Source organism: Pterocles gutturalis, unplaced genomic scaffold, assembly GCF_000699245.1.
Source record: "Pterocles gutturalis isolate BGI_N339 unplaced genomic scaffold, ASM69924v1 scaffold9212, whole genome shotgun sequence".
NCBI lineage: Eukaryota > Metazoa > Chordata > Aves > Pterocliformes > Pteroclidae > Pterocles > Pterocles gutturalis.
In genome coordinates, this window is record NW_010115318.1 from 54,173 (window position 1) to 60,815 (window position 6,643).

General features: G+C 40.7%; 1 protein-coding gene across 1 annotated transcript in view; it reads right to left on the reverse strand.

Annotated features, from left to right (window-relative positions):
- Positions 1 to 6,049, reverse strand: part of KIAA1211 (KIAA1211 ortholog) — a 37,546-nt gene extending 31,497 nt beyond the window's left edge. The window contains exon 1 of the mRNA XM_010075144.1: positions 5,822 to 6,049. The gene's annotated coding sequence lies outside the window, so the exon portion shown is untranslated. The remainder of the gene's footprint in view (positions 1 to 5,821) is intronic.
- Positions 6,050 to 6,643: the final 594 nt, after the last annotated feature.

Consider the following 6,643-nt stretch of genomic DNA (forward strand, 5'->3'; position numbering starts at 1 on the left):
AAAGGCGGTTTCTCCTGATTGCTACATTTTTTTTTTTTTTACCTTACTTAATCAGTCACCATGTATTCTTTCAAGGTACATGTCAGGTAATTACCTGAGCAATAATAAAAGCGTCACTTGAGAGATGAGGAAAATACAATTACATTCATTTTTCAGGCCAGTCTCTCTGACGACAAGAATGAATGCCATTGATCAGCAGTTAATGACCAAGGCCACATTTGACGCAGATGAGTTGTTCTCCTTCACATGAAATGCAAAATGAAAATTAAATATTCAGAAATGAAAATGGAGATAGAAAAGTAATTATGAACAAACTGTATCACCTCCTAGACCCAACTTATACAATACGCTGCTATCGAAGGAGTCGAACACCACAAATACTTGCAGAATTCCTAAGCTGAGTGCACTGTTCAGGAAAATCAGACAAACAATTTTGTGTTCTGAGGTAAATGCTCAGCTGGGAACAATCACAGAAAGGGTGGCTGAGCACTGAACAAGTCTCTCTTATCTCTAACTTCTATGAAAACAAGCACAAGAGTATGGGTTGCAGTCTGCTCCCTCCAGAAGAACCTGCATTTTATTTGTCGTACGTGTTCTCTCAAAGCTGTAAAGCTGTGATGTTTCTGCTGTCTGTCTATGTACAACCCAATATAAACTGCACTCACAGTAACAAATTTCACACAGGCTAAAAACAGACTTAATGTTGAATGTACACCTAGTGCTGTTGGGTTTTTTTCCCCATTTTTTCCCCTTTTCTTGTGTGAAGATGAGTTAAAATGGGACTGAAACACCTTGGCTTTCTTGACATTATTTGTTGCCATCGTTCCCTCCTTGCTTACAGAAGACCAACTCTTTGCTTGGTCCTCCTCTTATCAGAAAAGAATTCATAACATTATTCCCCCTTATCCTTTACATCCCTCTGCGATTTATCATTTGCTTCTACTTTCTATAGGCTTCTTTCTCAAATTTCAATCTATTAAAGAGATCATGTTGATAGCTATACCTCCTATCTTTTCTTTGCCTGAAAATTTGTGCTTATGCCCTTTGTGCCCATTCAGGCACTGAATTAAAAATTAATGTAAAATTTAAATTTATACTTTACAGGTCAAATACCTCTTAGATAAACAAGTGCACCTGTCTGGAATTTATTACCAATACCACAACTCAATGGACTGATCAAACCTTGATCACTTTATTTTACCTCTAAAAAAACTAATTTGAGGAAGTATCTAGAAACATGCTGTGCAGGCACCCCATCCCATGGAAGCCCCATCCATGCATCGCTGACATTCTTTCCATCAGTGCCCTTGGCCTCTCTTAAGCAGAGAGAAGCCAAATTTGCACTACAAAAGCTGATGGCTGGTATGAAGCCACTGTCTCCTTTTCACCTTCAGACTGTCTGTGGCATTTGGACTCCGGTTCAAACCACCAGTGAAACTGCCCAACCCACCCAGCCTCTGACAAAAATTACCTTTAGCAAATTACTAAATGAAGGCCTCTTAAGATGACAATGAAATGCTTTTTTTTCTTCTCCCTGGTCGTCCTTGTTCTTGTTTCAAATAGAAAGATTCCCTCTTGGCATTGGCAGGTGGACTGCCCAGAGAAATTCAGGAGACTTCAGTTCTTACCAGGAGACAGCTGCTCACACAACTTGCAGCTCCATGCAAATGCAAGACCTGACTTGTGCTGCTGCTGCTTTGGCCCTGTGTCCCAGTTTGCCACCCTGGGGCCACCCCCCTGGGAACTTCCCGTCACAAATAAAATGCCTGACGAAGCTTGGGAACACACAGTGCTCCTTGCCCCGGGCTTTGGTCCATAAACAGTTTATTGCTTATTTTGCTTATCTGTAGAGCCTAGTGATGAGAACTGTGCAAAATACTTGCCTTAAATCCACACAAAGCCTGCCTTCGAGTGCAGACACTGGGCAAATATAATAAAAAAGTACTGAAAGATTTTCCTCCAGCTCTGCATATGGCCAGTTTACATTTCTAGAATTGAAGTTGCCTGGCAAGACATCAGGACAATTGTCAAGGGAAGATAATTTTGTAGTTCTTCTGGTAAAATTGTCAGAAACCAAACTTTATATTTGCAAATGAATGCTTTTGACTTCTACAAGCATTGTAGAAGAAATCAGTGCAATTGTACGATCACTCTGAATTATCTGATCAAATAGAACAAGGATAGAGGTTGAAGAGCAAATAGCAATTTTGCTTGCCAAAATGAGGAATTTTCAAAGAACTAAAACATTTGGAGAAATCACACTGCTTATGCACGTGGTGCCCACAACCAGAAAAGAAGCTGAATCATTAGCTGAATGGTAACCACCGTACAGTTTAGTACAGCTCTACTAGGCAAAGAGATGGGTGACAGTCCAGTCCCAATAGCAATTGATGCTGGCAAGGGTTCAGAAAATACTGGGCAATGTTGTTTACGAGACAGGAAATCTCTCATGCCTTCTTCTTCACTGGCAGTCTTCCTCAGCATATATGGAGAACTAAGATCCTTAGGTGATTTCTTCATAATGAGGATGATTTTATGAAGGTGACCTGAGAACAGTTTTACAGGGATTATGCAGAGCTTGATGAGGATTTTCAAATAAAGAGGTCGCATTTCATGGACAGGTACACTCAAGAGACTGAAGTTTGCTAAGAGATTTTCCCTGGAAGAAGATCAGTGCTGTCACACTTGAGTCTTAAAGACCTGACAGGTCTACCTCCAGGTTCTTTGAAATATTTGCATTCAGCCCAAGTAAGGGCACTCTGCTTTTTCTATAAGAAAAAGGTAGTTCCCTGCTGCCTCTACACATCAACCCAGAATGACAAACTTTTAGTAGGGCACCGCATGGGTACCCTTTCAGGTATGTCCTCATAATGCTTGCTTAGTGTCACCTGTGACAAATAAGACAAATATAAAATGTTATAAAGTGCCAAACCATAGCCTCAGAACAGAAGCTTCTGGAGACTTTAGTGAAGCTCCACAAATGCAATTTAACTTGTCTTGTAATAAGAACTTCTGTTTCCCAGCTCACACGGTTAGGACAGAAAGTTAATGAACACAGTTTTAACTTTGTAAACTCAAGAAGGGCAATCTAAAAGTGGGAAAAGAATTCCAGTCTTTCACAAGGTAGGGGAAGACAAATTGCAGTACCAAACCTCCCTCCTGGGAATTGCAAAACAACATGGATGAATAAATAGCTTGAAATGTGCATACATCAGGATACCAAGCAATTTATTTGCATCTGATGAGCCCAGGGAGTAGCTGTAAGAAAGGATGGACAGGCAGATCTCTCAGGCTGCTTCCAACTCAGCTAGTCAACCTACACCATATGCAGATTACCTAAATTGCTCCTGGTATGTCTGCGTCACCCAGCAGGTGCAGTCTCCATTAGAGATTCAGGTATTAGCTCCGAGCAGGCTTGTAAGCCAATACAGCACCCAGTGAAATACTAGCTTAGGTCTTGGAAGAAATACAGATCCCTTATTTAGCCTATACTCACTTATTCTCTTTCCTCTACCCTCCTGAAACAGCTTTCTTCCTTAACATCTTTTCAAAATAATAACCTCCTCCTCCCCAAAACAGAACAAAAAGTCCACATGAAACATCGTCAGATAACAAATTAATGTACTTTATGTTGGTGGAGAAATATAACTCTGTTAAGGGAATGGGAGCATCCCTGAACTTTCATTGTAAAATTTGAACTTTTATTAAGCTTTTGTATATATACAGTTATTGTATATTCTTAAAGGGTTTGAAGCGGGTGGTTTTATAAAACTACTCAAGATTTTGGTTATATAAATATACTGCTAGTTATTTATATTTGCTCTTGCCCTTTTCTATATGAATAATGGAAGGCATGGTAATGTATTTACAGTTAGACAACTTGTAAACAACTGTGTATATTATTTTACTTAGATAGCTTTTCTCTGCATTCAATTCATAAACATTTGAAATGATACTAAAGGCAAAAAAATACAATGGATGGAAGCAGTGCTGCTGAAAACAGAAAAGCATGGCAAAGCCAACGTCCCAAAAGTGACCTAATGCACTGCACTGAGCATCTATGCTTGTTGATGAGTAACAGGGCAAATGCCAGCTGCAAACTGCAAATTATTATCCAGTCCCACCCACACTTGCACCATGAAGCCTGACAGGGAAAACGGAGTTTTAACTGAGTATTTCTAGCAGGCTAAAGCAGAAGCACCTCTCACAAATCACACAATTAGAAAGAAATTTTCCACTTCAGATGAGTTGTGGGCCCCTTCACGTTTGCTAATCTCTTGTGATTTAAATTGCGCAGTCTAGTTTATTCCACTAGAGACTTAGGTTTCATGCCTTTATTAATTAGAAAAATTAACATGTTTATAAATGCAAGCATTTAACAGTCTCACAAGGGTCAGCCACACCTTCACTTCACTGTTGAGGAGTGGAACAAGTTCCCATATTGCTGCTTGTTTCTGGGCACAGCACTGCATTTTCAGTTATGCTGAATGGGAAATCCTTGATAGCAAGATGATACCCTTTGTTTTGCTCTTGTTCACTAGTTGTTCTGGAGGCAAAAAGTACTGTAACTTCCTACATCACTTGGCATCATACACACAGCCAATGCAAAGCAACAGCAGTCAGTCATGTCTCCATCTACAGTATGGTTATGGTCAGTCTTGATTTTCTGAAAAGGTGGGGCAGGCACAAATTGTGCACAATATTGCATGGCAGTAACCAAAGGGGAAACCTAGAACTTAAAGAGAATTTTACAGAATAAAACAAAAAATCCAGAAGCTTAAAAAAAAATAAAACAAAAAATAAAAATCACATTTTCACAGCTATGATTTTGCACCATTGAAAATACTGTGCAGGGTGATGTTTCTGATGCACATTTCTTTCTTGAGCAGAGGAATTTGGTATTGTTTTTTGATCCTCTCAGATTTTTTGTTACTTTCACACTCCCCAGTGCAAAGAGTTCCTTTTTTCCCAAAGAAGCAGGCTTTGGCCAGGAGACAACTAATCTCTCTGAGACTTTCAGTTGGAAAGTGAAATAAGTATGACTGACCCAATTAGTTTGTGTATCTGGTCTTCCTTTTTTTGTTGTTATTAGGGTGGGTTTTTTTGTTTTGGTTTGGTTTATTTGGGGTTTTTTTTCTGTTCTGTTCCTACTTAGAGATTGCTGACTAGTTAACTCTGTGCATTTTCTTTCTTTCATCATTTCTGCAGCAAATTCTCATGCTGTCCTCCTGTCCTCTCTTGTCACTGGAATATGATCTGATTTCCAGGCACCTCTCTTGCCTCTCCTCCTTCTCCTGCTCTACATTCGGTTCGCATCAGAATAAAACCAGCCCATTTATTCACCCAACTACAACGCAAAAATTGTACGGGACAGACTGGAAGAGGACACTTCCATCCTGACCCAGAGATACGACCCTGCAGGGAAAAGTATACAATAAAGTATCCGTAGCAGCCAGTTCAAGTTTCCCTTTCCCCAGTTTTAAAAACATGGATGCCATTAATACCTCTGCTCAGATGTTTGCCATGGAATTCTGTTAAATCACGGAGCTGGATTCAAATTCATTTCTGCTTCACCGTGGGATTTCTTATTTGCAGACCTGTACATGTACCCAGCAAATAGCACATGCAAGACGCTAGACCTCGGGGTCTGCAGCAGCGGGTGTCACGTTCCCAGGAGGGACAGAGATGCACATGCTTCATAAAAAGCAGCGTACAACTTGCTGCCTCTCAGCAGAGGGAGAATGTAGATTTAATTCCACTAAAAGCAGGGAGAACAAGCCTTGCGTTGGCTGGGGCTGGCAGCAGACCCGTGTGCGCTTACCTCAGACCACCGTTTGGCTCTTCATCGGAGGAGAAGGTGCCATTGCAGACGTTGCCAAAGGAGTGGCTGGGCTTCAGTTTGGCTTCCTCGCAGTCTAACACAGGCTCCCTTTTCTTCCTCTTGCCAAAGAGCTTCTTGAAAGGCTGGAACTTGCCTGCTTTTTTCTTGTCTGTGGATTACAAGACAAACAGTTGCGGGGCTGAGGGACGCGGTGCCTCGGCACAGCTCGCGAGCACGCAAGAAGGTTCAAAGGAAGAATGAGGTCAAAGAGCAAGTCACCAACCTGAAGCAGCCTGGCGCTTGCAATGTAAATGAAGGGCTGCAACTGGCTGTTGACACGTCATATTATTGACAAAGCAAACATAAGAGCATTAAAACATCTGCTCGTGGACTTAAGAATCTGCCTGGAGGTATCAGTGCAGCCAAACATTTGTTTGAAGAGAAAGGATAATTTTATAGAGCCAGAATTTATCTGTTATTTATTATTCGAGGCTCACTTTTTAGGCATTTCACCAAAAGACAAGCACTGCTTTGGTCACCCCGCTTTGGCATGTGCTGAACACTTTGCCTTGAATTAAAAGCAATCAAAAATAACCTGCTGTATTTTACTTATGTAGCCTCATAGCTAGACAAGTCAATTTGCAAATTAACGAAGAGAACAGGGTAAAGTTCTGTTTGTTTGATGGTGGGTTACTTCAATAAAAATCCAGTTTTATACCAGCAAAGTTAATACATTTTTCAGACCGTTTTTCCCCAAGTAGCTGAAGACAGAATTTCACCACACATTTCTTCCTTGAGACACTCAAATTTTAAAAGCTCCAC